The sequence below is a fragment of the Amphibalanus amphitrite genome, unplaced genomic scaffold (assembly GCF_019059575.1).
Source record: "Amphibalanus amphitrite isolate SeventyFive unplaced genomic scaffold, NRLGWU_Aamphi_draft 000750F_arrow, whole genome shotgun sequence".
Classification (NCBI taxonomy): Eukaryota; Metazoa; Arthropoda; class Thecostraca; order Balanomorpha; family Balanidae; genus Amphibalanus; species Amphibalanus amphitrite.
Window position 1 is genome coordinate 149,149 of NW_024882244.1, and position 14,326 is coordinate 163,474.

The window sequence follows — 14,326 nt, forward strand, 5'->3', positions numbered from 1 at the left end:
AACTTCCTGGCCTTTCGTTTGGCGCCCGTTCGCCAAATGCACCTTACACCTGCTGTAGGAGCGCTCGGCACGGGGCGGCTCCCTTTGTGGCAGCTGCTGCCGTGACGGGCCCGTATAGCACGTGAGGGGCCTGCAGCGCTGCGCTCCTCTCCAGCTGCACAGTTCTGACAAGAACGCTGCGTCAGATATTAACCTTTGGTAAACCAGAGCTACGCCAACACCAATTTGGTGTTTGGTGTTTGGTATTTTATTACTTATAAGAAGTCTTGGTGTTTTCCTGGTTTTATAAATCCCCTTAATCCTTCGCAATGCTCTAAATTCGGCATAAAGTTGTTTTCTCTCCAGTTCCCCTTATGTGTTCGATCTTTGGTATTTCCCAAGGATTTGGCTCGTGTTTGATAGGCATTACTTTTAATATTCTAAAATTAGCATCAGTGAATTAGCCTTTTCAATCGAACCGATGCTGAGATGATGATTAAAAAATGGTTAGATTGGGATAGATACTGCGCTCGAGATGCTGGACTAAACCATCACTAAACTCAGAAAACTTACATGCTCGTTCAGTTATGCTGGAGGGCGCTCATTGTCCAATGCTAAACAGCCATCCAGTCCCTTCATGACCCGCAGAGCTCACAGCGGCACTTTGGTGGATGGCGTGACCGCGGGTCTGAGGAGGGCTGAACAGCTTCCTGGCCGTAAAACCCGCCGGTGCACCGCCAAACGTGCCGCCTCGGGCCGAGAGGCTACCGCCACCGAAATCCGCCCGTCGCATTCCAGACATCGCGAGAATTCCACGGCCGGTGCCAGCCGGATGGGAGGCTATTTTCGCTGTTTGGTATTATAAATCCGGCCAGGTGCTGTGATGGAGATATCCGGCTGTCTGGCATCGGCCCGTGCCGTCTCTGTGCTGATTGACACCGCAAACAGTCGATCGATCAGCGCGCGATCGGATGATCCTCTGGCGGGACCGGCCGTCAGTGGTAGTGATGACACCGCTGCCGGATACTGATCCCAGGAGATATCCGCTCCCAGTGACGCGATGCGGCATTTCCCGATGATGCTGGTCACACTGCGTCGACGTCAGTCACAACTATATCGGGCGAGGAGCCCGGTCATCAGTACCTAATCACCAGCTCTTACCAGTTCCGCAGCTGGCCGGTCAGCTCTTCGGCGCTCCCCGTCCGTACCATCCGGTACCGGGATGAAAGCAGCGCCGCTGGCCGATTTGTAAGAGCCGCTTGTTGTCGGGAAGTGAACCTAACGGCCGTCGCTGCCGGTTTTGTACCCACTCAGCCCGTGAGAAGCGAGTAAGAAGGAAGGTAAGCTTCCAGAAAGTAGCCCGAACTCGGCTGTGAGCCAACCAGAGTCCAGTGTTCACCAAGGTGGTCCGTCCGCTCATGTTGCGTGCTCACGGGCTGGTTCATATGCAGATTTGCTGTTATGTGTGCGCCCTGACCGTGATAAATATGCGGACATAGAGCCGTCGACTCGTGAAGGAAGGACACACTCGGCCGGTGACTGTGTTTTCAGCATGTAGGTAAGTTTCCAGTCCAGGCACAGCGGCTCGTGAGATTTTCGAACGGATGAGTAGGTACAAGGCCGTGGGAACTTAATGCCTGATGGTAGGTCGGTCATATGTATATGTAGATGAGAGACTGCTGTGAATTTGGATTTGTCCTTATGCTTATTACTTAAATCACACTACTTTAAATGGTCTTTAAATGGCAAGACTAAGGCAAGAACAAGGCTTTAAAAAGGCATGAAACTGGGAGATGGAAACTATTTTATCTTTAATTAGCTAATGGAAAGTTGTCTTGGCTAAGCGGAAATTTCCCTTTCCAAAAATAATGCAATTCTGATCGGTGCCAAATTTTCAGGATCGCAAAAAAAAAACGCTAGCCGTCAAAAGTAAGACGATGGATACTATTTGAGACGAGCAGTTCTGACAGAGAATCTCTGATTTGATGGGTGATCGCTGCATCAGCTGATCGATCGCCGGTATGGTATACTGTCTCGTCGTGTTGGACCAGAACGGCCCATAAATATTATGTCTCGCCTGGCACTCGGTTTATGCATCGACATTCCGTTGTACATTTAAGGTGCGATCTACCATCATGCATGCATGATTGTACATTGTGCCGCCACAGTGAGCCGTCAATGTGTAGAAATCCGGCATGGGTAATCGGCCATTGGCACAGGTCGTAGAGGCGGCAGGTGTTACCGTTTTACGGTCTCAGATATCGCGGCGGATCGCTAAAAATCGACGACAGCGCGCCGCCGTGGCTGCCGAGACCGTCTGGCGGCGCGATTTGGGCCCGAAAGGCCCACTCGCAACATTCCAGAGAACCCACTCACCGATGAAAGTGAAAGGCGGCAGAGGGCGACATGCAACCCATGTGCTACCGCATACTGGTAGATTCCATCATTAGCAGTAGGTGTGACGATAGCCGATACACATTTAACATGGAAACGATGAATTTCAAATAAAACTTTTCACTGCTTTATATCCTTCGCTTAATAAACGAGGGACGGGTATTGATATTTCGTTAACCCAACCCTGAAACAATTTAACTCATAGTTCACATTTTTGAAGGTTGTCTTGTACCTTCTGTATGATGCGATTTACTCACTTATTTCGTTATAAACATTTTTATATTACACAAAATACAAATGCGTTTATGATTAATGAGTCAAACAATAAAACGTTTTCTGCCAACTGACGTGATCATGTTTTTATCTTTGTTTAACGTTGACAGATTAGGTATATGAGAAAATGTCGTGGATTGAGCTGACATGGGACGCACTGCCTTTTGCGATTTAGGCAGCTGCTGGGTCTTTTAAGTCCGACCCGGCGATTAGCTTCTGATCGCATGTTTTGAGAGTACGCCAAATTCACCGTTTGTCGGATTTACCGAAGGATTTGCCACTTGGCCTTCACGCAACCTAAATGTTAAGAAAGGAGACCTAAAACTATTTTTCGGGCTGCGACTGCCACATGGAATACGTGCTAACGACCTTTGCCTATGAATAGTTTTGGTATTCCCCAGGAAAAGAGTGCAGACTTAGCCCTTACCGCTGGCATAGATTCCCAAAATATGCCGGATTATTGTGGTTTTCCAGTTGGATTAACCCGCCCACGGACGGAGTACGACGTGCTGTGGGGGAGAGAGAGAGAGAGAGAGAGAGAGAGAGAGAGAGAGAGAGAGAGAGAGAGAGAGAGAGAGAGAGAGAGAGAGAGAGAGAGAGAGAGAGAGAGAGAAAGAGAGAGAGAGAGAGCGCGCACTGGGCCAGCTGGAAGTCGTGGCCGACACCGGCCCACCATGTTGGTGTGATGTTATCGGGGTACCACTCCGCGCACGTGATCGCCTAAAAACGGCGGAGCTCGGCACACCTGGCCTGCCGGGCGCCCCCCCCCCCCCCCTTCCCCCGCTCAGAGCGGGCACGGGGCGCCGGGCGCCCCGGCGGCGGCCCCATCGGCACGGACACCGGCCTGGGACGACCGACATTTTACAGACCAACACAATGGGACACAGACTCATTATGACATGGGACTAGCTGGCCCAGGGATGTCAACACAAACATCAAAAGGCGGCTGTCACAACTAGGACTTTCCGTCCCCCGTGCCGTCTTGTACGGATGACATCCAAACAAGCAGTTTGGGACATTCTGAAGCCGCAGGGTCCAAACATGGGCCGCATTTCTGGATGATGAAACAGAGGGTCCGTGGCGGTGCACGCAAGCTGGCAAACAGAATTATGCGGGTGCATTGAAATATTTGGTGAAAGAAATAACTGTCATCGTTACAGAAAAAAATAGAATGCCTTTCTTAATCCTTACTGACACCTATTACAGAATATCACTGTTGTTTCACGACTTTTGTCTTGTTTTAGGGTTTCTTGAAAAATTGAACCTAGTTGTTAATTTCCTGGAGAGAAAGGTTTTAATGTTTCGCGTGTTTTTTATTATTGTCTCATCATGGTTTTTCTCCAACGTAATGGGAGCTTTAAAAGAAAAACGCGATTTGGATACAAAAGTGAACTAGCCTCAAACCAGGGTGGATAGCGATACTTTCGTGTAGCAATGCTTTCAAGCCAAGAGAGACTTACATACAGACGTGTACGACAGAGGTAGACATAAAATATGCGAAGGGCTACTCACTGCTTAGATTTGAGGAGAAAGGAATAAAGTCGCCCAAATAAAAAGGGTTAGGTACCTACTTGTTTCTGCCCGCCTCCCCCATCTCTGCTCTGCTCTCAAGTCCCAAGCATTCAATGCATCATCTTGATTTCATTAGATAAAGACTAAAGATTGACGATCTGTACCTACTCTGCAGTTATCGGCTGTTTAAGAGTGTGGCTGGAATAATGCCATAGAACTTTGCATGTTTGCCCTCACAATGTGTGGCTTCGATCAATCAGACGTCATGCCAATCCCTCCGGGCGGTGTTTTGCTTGCCGGCACGGTCCCTCGATATGTCATTTTCCAATTATCGAGTGCATATTTCGGCAGACTTTTCATCACGCTCTCTGGCGGCATGTGTTATGATGTGATGTGAATGCATTTAGCACGGGTTTACTGCACTTAAACATGTTATGCTCGCGACCGGACGGCATGATCTGATCTGCAAAGTACGTGCAACACAAACATGGCACCTAAGTACCTCGTCAGGCGGTGTTGGCAGTCGCGTGCGCGGCTGATGAGTAGGACAGCCAGCCCGTGATTCCTCTTGGCCACTCCCTCCGCTCCTAGTCAGCGGACACTCTGAGAGAGCCAGGATGACGGCACAGGCGCCGGCCCGAGTCTTCAGGGGACGACCGTGTTTGTCTATAGTGTCACTGAGAATGCAAACATGGCCATTTCTACCCACATTATCAGCGGCCGATGAAAAGGGTTGTCATAAAAACACTTGGAAATCATGGTTTCAAATGTTGTACAGTGTGTCTAAAAAGAATGTACCGTCGCCACTACGTGGCGCTGGTGTCGCGAGCCGGTAGTTGGCTGAATCCGCACCAGACCACACATTCCCAAGCGCTAGGTGACAGCTGCGCAGCGGCCGGTAGTAGCGTAAGCCCGAACCTTCGTGACACGACCCCGGGGGGGGGGGGGAGGGAGGGGAGCGGGCGGGGCAGCGCGTGTAGGGAGGGGTGCTCCAGCAAGCTGGCAGTTGTCGCGGCCAAAGGTCAAGGGGTCACACACCAAGCGAACGGACGCTGATGTGGGTTCGTGGGGACATTGAACTTGTGTGTGGTAGGTGCGTCTTGCGATGCACGGGTGATACGCCAGGTCTAAGCCAAAGGATTCAGGGGAGAGCTGAAGAAAAACACCTGGTCAACTACGGCGAATAATAGTGCTGAAAAATGGAAAGTATGGGTCAATGCAAGCCTTCATGACTATAAACAACTTTCTGAGGACGCTAAGGCCAGCATTGAATAACGATATCCGGATCGAAATTAGCAATGATTTATAATTAAATGCCGAACTAATAGCGCTGCAAAACCCTCCTAGTAAATTGTCAAGTCGGATTATACCCACTTGAATTAAACTATCCTAAATAAAATTGTTAATTAACTTTCTAACACTGAAGTTCTTTATCATACGATAAGTATGGGGTTAACCAAGATTCAGCATCTTCCGCGTTCAAACAATCACCTGTAAGGCTAGAACATTAATGGCCAGGTAAAAACATGGTCGGGATTTGATTAACCGGATTATAAGTCGATTTTTTTAGTCGGGATTTGATAAGTCGGATTTTTTTACGCCAACCGCATTTTTAAGTCAAGTCAGGTCACTGATCTATGACGTCATAAATGAGCAGTCCTAAAATGAATTGTGTGAAACTGTCCTAAACTGTCCTCAACATTTTAGGACTGTGTGCACACTCCTAAAATGTTCCAACTTCGCAACACCCTCAGTGCAGAGCTTTCATAGGGAGATGAAACTTACAGGATCTTATAGTATGATCGAGAGTCTCACAACTTGTATACCTAAATGTATATCTCGGATTTTCTGAAGGGTCGCCTGAGATCAGGTCAGTCTCTCACCATTAAAAGTCAGGGGAATATGGAAATTGCTAGTTTGGTCCGGAAATGATATACCTACAACTATCTCAAATTCTCAAGCACACGGAATCGTGATTTCATGCGCTCCTTGCAAGGTCTGATGCTTTAATTTTGCTTTGTTGATCTTGCGTGACGTCATTTATCACGTAACCAAGGGTATCAGTTTTTCGTCAATAACTCCCGATCAACTAAAGCTACCGAGTCGATAAAGCCACTAATGGACATGAAAAGACCTGCCGAATCGATTGATATGCAATATGACCTCCTTTGACCAGCTTCGTGACCTGACGGGCTGTGACCTGACCTTGACCCGAGGTTAACACCTTAACTCTCGCCCGTATTGGTGTTTTTCCAGCCGCAAACGTATAAGGGGGGGGGGGTCCGTTGGACCCTCCCTTGCCGTTTCGCCCCTGATCGAGCTAGAGCTACGCGGAAAAAACGAGCATGTTGGCCGTGACGAGAGGAAGTCGATGATACCCAATTTTAAGGTCCTAGGTCATCGGTTGACTTTCCAGGTCAGGTCAACGACCCAAAAGTCGGGAAAATCGGGCCTGTTAGAAAGTCGTAAAGCGTGGCTGCTATGGGGTTTTCGGGGTGCTGATCACGAATATCATGTTAGTTTTGATCACAGATGATGTCTTCGTGCATTTAGGCCAGGTCGGGTCAGGTCAGGTCAGGTCAACCAGTAAGGGTATTCGTAGTAGGTGGCAACCGCCTCTGACAGCTTCGCAACATGTTAAGAGGGCACCAAAACTACTTCGTAAATGTTCATATGGCTGCTAAATTCGAATTCAGCTCCTAAAACTGGCCTAGAAGCATGTAAAACTCGAAAAAGTGAACCGAGGTCATCAAAGGTCAATGACCTGACCTGACTTTCCGGTGACCTTGACACCCACCCTAATGCATGGAAGCAACATCATATCCCATGTTTGAACGCTTAAAACCACGAAAAGACTGCAAACGCGCCGCTAATGCGAGCCGACATACGCCGAATCGCGATTCCGGCCAAACATGGTCTCGAAAAGTAGGTCGCAGGTCAAAGGTCATTAAGGTCAGGGTCATGACAATTTCAGGGTGGGTGTAAAATTGATTAACGCGAGGGTAACGAAAGTTTCGTCGCGATCGGCCGCTTTTTACGCGAGTTATTCGCGAAAAACCGAGGGAGGGGGGTCCGTTCGACCCCCCCCCCTCTATACGGTTGATCTCACCCGAAGAAAAAGTATACCATTCGACACGCCTGTGCTAGACAAACACGATGCTGCTAAAATCGCGGATCTGCGATCATTTTTAGCGAAGTAATTTACCAAAAACCGAACCTGTGCCTTGGGCCACTTGACCTGACCTCCGAAGTCATCGGCTGACCCTGGTCCTTAAATCGGAGACCAATTGCTGCATTTCGTAACGACGCACACGATCGTTTCTTTCGTGAGGCTCTAGCTCGATTAGGGGCGAATCGGCGAAGGGGGTTGTTTCCTCACTTCCAACCCCCAACGTCCCCTCGGTATTCAGAAAACCTGAAGGTCCGGTGAGGGTTAAAACGTTTCTCCTGAACGAGGAAGAAATGTAAAAGTCAAAGCTCTATAGACGTCCTGTAAAGTGGCCATAATAATAAATTCGTTAGAAATAAGATGCTTTTTAAACGACTTCCTCATATAAAATCGGGTGCTGGGACCAATCTTATAAACGCTTTAGAATGGACAGGGCGTCACTGGCTAAAGTTTGGGTGCAGAAAACGCCTATTACCTAAATGCAAAATGGTTTTCATGCATTTCAGTCAATTGTATATTGTCGGTCCCAGTGGCCGAGCTAAAAAAATCGGTAGTGTTTTGCATCTTTTACGCCCTAAGAAACTACACCATCTATCGAAGTGGGCGGGCTTATTTGAATGGGAGGGCGCATTATGCACGAATCGAGTGCTTTCGTTTATTTTGGACTGTATTTTACCACATCCACTGCTGGTATCACTATTAATATTATCTAATGCCGTGAATACGACAGCATTCCATTTATAAGATTGGGCCAATGGAGTCGCGCCCCGCGAGCTCGGTTTTCCGCTGGGCCGCTACAGGCCAGGAAGTCGGTCTTCGCCTGAGGGCAGGACAAAGGTCAGCGAGGGAGCGCGGGGTCAGCCAGGTATCGCCAAGTGCCGAGCGGATGCCGCTCCCTCCCCTCTCTTCCCCTCATCTCCCCTCCCCACCTCGGTATAGATGGGGAGGGACCGAACTGCCAATGACATGCGAGCGGTCAAGGCCGCTCGCGCGGCAGCGACCCTGGCGGCCGGGTGCCGCAACTGGGATTCAGCCAAGTTACCGATTCGCCTCCTGTGGGAGAGCCAAACCAGGGGACATACTTTTTAGATATACTGTACAGTCTGTCTTAAAAGTACCGCGCAAAGTGAGGGTGGATCCATCAAGCCTGACCGATGAAGGACTGCCAAATTTGAGTCACCGAAGCAATGGACATCCTCGTCCATTCCCCAGCTCCATTGGTTCGGTGACTTTCAAATTATAGCAGGCCCTTCCTCGGTCAGGCTTGATGGATCCACCGTCACTTTGCGCGGTACTTTTAAGACAGACTGTACATGGTGGGATCCATAGGCGTAGGAACGTTTTCGAAAGTGGGGGGGCCCAGGGTCCCAGAGGTCCAAAACCTAACCTACCCCCAAAATCCGATTTCTCCTCGGATTTCGGCCACTTTGTTTTCGCAAACATGCTCAGAGGTAAAAAAAAATCGAGACAAAAAAAAAGAAAAAAAATGGTTGAAATTTCAGGGAGTCTCCCGTCCATAAACTCAAACTGATGGACGCGTTCCACTGTCCTCCGCAGCCGTTGGCACCCATGCAAATTCCAGAGGCATCCAGCAACTTTTTCATTACGAGCAAGCGTGTAACGTGCAAAGCGAGTCTTTTCAATATACCTATAAAAATCAGCATGAACGGCCCAGCTAGGCTCAGCCAGGCCTATAACGTTTTTAAGAGGTTTTATATCAGCGACCACTGCAACTGGGCTGATTGACTATCACTTATCAGAGGCCGGTGTGGGACTTTTAGACGGTCACTCTGGGCCTTCAGAGGCCAGTTTAACCCTCCACGGCCCGGTCCTATAGGTTTTCTACATACGCGCTGGCCGAGGGGGTGGGGGGCGGGTACGACCCCCCTCGCTGTTTCGCCCCAGGTGGAGCTAGCGCGTCGCGGTAAAACGAGCGTGTGCGCCGTTACGAGACGCAGAGATCGATACCCGATTTTATGGTCCTAGGTCAACCGGTGACATCTGACACCGTTCCGTGCTTCTATCCTCAGGATACCGAAATCCTTCTCCTCCACACCGCAACCCCCTCCGGGCTGGACAGGCAACTTTATCTCATGCGGGCTGCTCCCTTGGAGCGGCACCGCTGCTCCCGAGGGAGCGCACCCCGTAGCCGGGTGCAGTGAGTGCCTTGGGGCTGGGTGGCCTGTCCTCTGGACGGGCTCAGCCCCGGCGACTCGCTAGGGTGCCTGCCCAGACCAATGTCTCCCCCTATATCCTATCATCCTTCCGGCTCTGAAATGGTCTCATTGGACCGAAAGGGCCTAACCCAACAAAACGAACAAAAACCGGTGACCTCTGAGGTCAGGTCAAGTGCCTCAAGGCACGGTTCCGTTTTTGGTGAATAACTTCGCAAAAAATGGCCGCAGAGCCGCGATTTTGCCAGCATCGTGTTCGCCTCTCTCAGGCGCGTCGAATGATATACTTTTTGCTTGGGTGAGGTAAACTTAGGGTGTTGACCTCGGGTCACGGTCAGGTCGGCGTCCCCAGGTCATGAAATTGGTCGAAGGAGGTCATGTCGCATATCATTCGATTCGGCAGGTCTTCTTGAGTCCATAGGTGGCTTTCCCGACTCGCTAGCTCAATTTGATCGGTACGTAGTTATTGACGAAAAACTAATAAGACCCTTATAACTTCATAAATGACGTCGCGCAAGGTCAACATTGCAAAAGTGACGCATCGAACCTTGCAAGGAGTGCATCAAATCACGATTCGGTGTGCTTGAGATAGTTGGAGATCGATCGTTCCCGGCGCCAGTAAAAGTTTTCAGTTTATCCCCATTGACTTATACCTAATGGTGAGGTCACGAAAATGACCTGACCTCATATGAACTTTAGGAAAAATCCGAGATATACATTATACAAGTTGAGAGACTCCTATTGGATACTAGGTCCTCCAAGGTTCATTTCCCTGTGAAATCTCCTCTGGCAGTGAGGGCGTTGCGAAGTTGCGACATCTGAAGACCATGCAGAGGTTCACTTATGACCACATGGGTCAGTGACCTGATCTGACCCGAAAATGCGGTTGGTGTCAAAAGATCCCGTTTGATTCAAAGGTCAGGTATGCCAAGCTTCAGCTCTCTATCGCCGGCGTGTTCGGAGCTATCGCGAAAAAAAACCTATGGAGGGGCGGCACCCGCCCCCCCCCCCCGGCCGGCGAGGGTTAAGGCCCTCAGAGACCAGTACAGGGCCTGCAAAGGGCAGGATGAGACCTTAAGATGCCGACTTGGGCCATCAGAGGCTAATGTGGGTCCTTACAGGCCAGTATGGGCCCTCAGAGGTCAGTGTGGGACCCTAAAATGCCGGCATGGGCCGGTGTTGGACCCCAGAGGCCAGCAGAAGACCCTCAAAAACCAAGATGGGCCTCAGAGGCCGGCATCAGGTCTTCAGAATCCCGTGCAAGGCCCTCAGAGACTAATGCGTGTCCTTACAGGTCAGCATGGGCCCTTAGAGGTCAGTGTGGGGCCCTAAAAGACGGCGGCATGGGCCGGCGTTGGACCCCTCAGGCCAAGGTGGACCCTCAGAGGCCGATGCGGACCCTTAGAGGCCGGCATCGGGTCTTCAGAATTCAGTGCGGGGCCCTCAAAGGCACCTAAAGGCTAGTCTTGGGACCCCAGAGACAGAAATGAGGCCACCAGAGGCCGGTGTGAGGCCCTCAGACGCCGGCTGGGCCCTTGAGGCCGGTTTAGGGGCCCTCAAATGAGGTCAATGTGGGTTCTCAGCGGTCAATGTGGGCGCTTGACCGCCTTTGAAGGGCCCTCCGAGATCAGTGTAGGACCCTCAAAGACTGGTTTGGGAGCTGTTAATAGCTAGCGTGGGATTCTTGAGTCTCGTGACAATCGAATAAGGGCCAGAGCCCCATACGCCCATGGGGGCCCATTGGTTGTTTGGGGGGGGGGGCAAATGATATGATGGCCCCCTGATTAGCCTTTGGAGGGGGGAAGGGCATGGCCCTGATCCCCTCTGCGACCGCCACTGCACTGAAAGTGGAAGGGGGAGGGGCAGAAACAGACATTGCTGGCCCCCAGCCTGTTTGAACCGAGGCTGAGGCACGGTCACCCTGGCCCCCAGCTAGTACGCCTTTGACGAACTATGCCGACCCCAAGCAGATATGTAAGGTCAAGCGTTGGTCGTTTGTATACGCATTCTCCTGCACCGTGCTAGTATTGTCTTAGTATTGCCTATACCTTTTTAGTGCTCGCTGTCCCGCGCCTCGTATTCAACAAAATGCTGTCACCAGGACTCACAGGCTTGTCTCTGATATGGTTTCCTTCATTGAGTGAAGGAAATTGCGGTCAATAACGCTGTAGAAACAAAAAGGAATCCTCATTAAAGGGCGAGCTGAATAGTTGTCAAGTTACCGGGTGGTAGGTTAGGTACAGACAGACACTTAAGTCAGCAAAAAGTGGGGGGGGCCAGTTAACATTGCTGGCCCCCCCCACCTCCGAAAGTGGGGGGGGCCATGCCCCCCCCCCCCCCCCCCCCCGCCCCCCCCCCCTGTTCCTACGCCTATGGTGGGATCCACACAGATTATAGATCCATGTTCTTGGTTTATCGTCAGATCCTATGAGATAATAGATCCAATACATATTTTTTCACGTTGGATCCGATGGATTACAGATTCTAGCATGCAGTTTACTCCGAGATCCACCGAGATCATAGATCCATCACTCGGATCCATGCGCATGTCTGGCAGCTAGTGTAAAAACAGTGAAGCTACTGGCCGACAAAATGGTCATACTCTATAGAACATCCCCTTGTCATCATCATCATCATCATCATCACATTTATTTGCATCACACACACAATGTGAGGTGACAAGGTGAGGTGACAGTTATAACAAGTAGCAGTACATATACATTGGGCCAGGTAGGTACATACATTAATGCCTGCAGAACAATGCTAGGCCACGCAAGGACATTCACAAGAGCCAATCATTGGACATTCTAAAACCATCGATAGTACCTATACTTTAGTTCAAGTTGTGTGCCTGGTGCTTTCATTTGTGACTGTTATGAGCCTAAGAATTTTACGCGAATGAGAGCAAGTGCTGTTGAGCAGGAATTTGATTGTGTCCACAATTCCATCATTCATACAAGAGCCACGAATAAGCTCACCATCAACATTGCCACATGCTATGTTCATTGTAACTTCAAAATTATTATTTCCGAGGCTATGTGTAAAGCTCAAGAATGATCCGTCTAACTCTGAAGGCGTAGTAGCTAGAACAGCAAGGCTGCGAATCATTATCTGCTTAAGCCTATGATCCGAGCGAAACAGATGAGCAAAGCCGCGAAGCGTAAGCGATCGGAGAAGCTCTTGAACCTTAGGAATGCCAAGCGCTGACATTAGGGCAGAATGATGGGCATACACAGGGAGCCCAATGGCTGCCTTTACACTAGAAGATTGAAATAATTCCAGGTTACTTATGTCAGCAGCTCTCAGTGCAGCAACGATGCTCCCAGATGTCAAAGAAGGGACTACAATCGTGCGCCATAGAAAAGCTTTGTCTAAAGCAGACATAGCCTTGCTAAACATTCCTGCAGGTGTGAGCCCGTAAAAAGCTCCACGGGCACGTCTTACTCGAGACCGCGCATGCGCTGAGCCACGTAAATCAGTGCTGATGGTCACACCTAGATGCTGTGTTTCAGAGCGGATAGATAACTGCTGACCGGCCAACTGCCATGTAGGCAGCTCAGCTAAATGTTCAGCACCAAAGACAAGGCAATGACTTTTAGTTTTAGACTGATCAGGGTGAGTGAATTCGAGTCTCCAAGTGCCCGCGAACTCCCCCACAATGCTTAAAAGATGGCCAAGACTCATGGAGTTCGTAGAAACAAGCGTTATGTCGTCAGCGTAACAGATCGAGGGGACATGATATCCCATTAGTTCAGCCCCAAGTCCACTATGATCAAGAGTCTGTATTAAGGGACGAAAAAATATGTTAGCCAGTACTGGGGAAAGGATGGCCCCTTGCCTCGTCCCACGTTCTAGTGGGAAACTGTCGGAACGAAATACGAATGCCCATAAAGTCAATTTTGGCAGTAAGCTTGCGATACCACGAGAGAAGCAGACACCACGAGCGATTCTCAAGCAGATCAAGAAGACGATAGAAAAGACCGTCATGCCAAATGCGGTCAAAACACTTTCTGGCGTCTAAATTAGCGACGAATACAGGAGATCCCCTTCTTAGGTGCCACTGGAGGACAGTCTCAGAAAACAAAAGAGAGGCTTCGGCTGTTCCACGCTGTGGAACAAATCCAATCTGTAGATCGTGTGGAACGAACGATGTTTCAATTTCCTCTTAAACCATTATCTCTAACAATTTAGAGAAAGTTGAAATAAGTGAAATTGGTCTATAATTGTCCTGTGTCCATATCACTTGGGTCAAGTCCAGTTCTTTTAAGCAAAGGCTTGATGATGCTGGTTGCAAATGATGAAGGGACATCCAATCTAGCAAAGCAAGCTGTAAGGAGGTGAGCTAACATGGCAAGCAGTTCAGGCGTGGAGCCATACAGCAGGTGCTCTGTGGTGATTCCGTCTGCTCCTGGAGCAGAATTACGCCTAAGGCGCAATATAAATCGGGAAACATCCGATGCGGTAACAGTACGAGGTTCGTCACCATTGCACCCAGCCTCTAAACGAGCAGATACAGCATCGCGGATCCAGTGCTGGTTTGGTGACAATTCAGCTACATTGTCCTGATGAATACGAGAAAAATGGGATCTGAAGCTGTCTGCGTCTACGGAGCATTCAGCAACCGTCACACCTCTCCGAGCTCTACTAACATGCATGTCGCCAAAAGGAGCCTAAACTTTCCCCACGGCGAAGCTTGTGTAACAGCCGTGCCTCATGATCAATTTTCGATCGAGACGCATTCTCTGATTCCTTGTCACATTCTCTGAAAATATTAAGTCCTAATGACCCCAGGCCGGGTCACTAAAAAAGATAATGTTGAAAATAT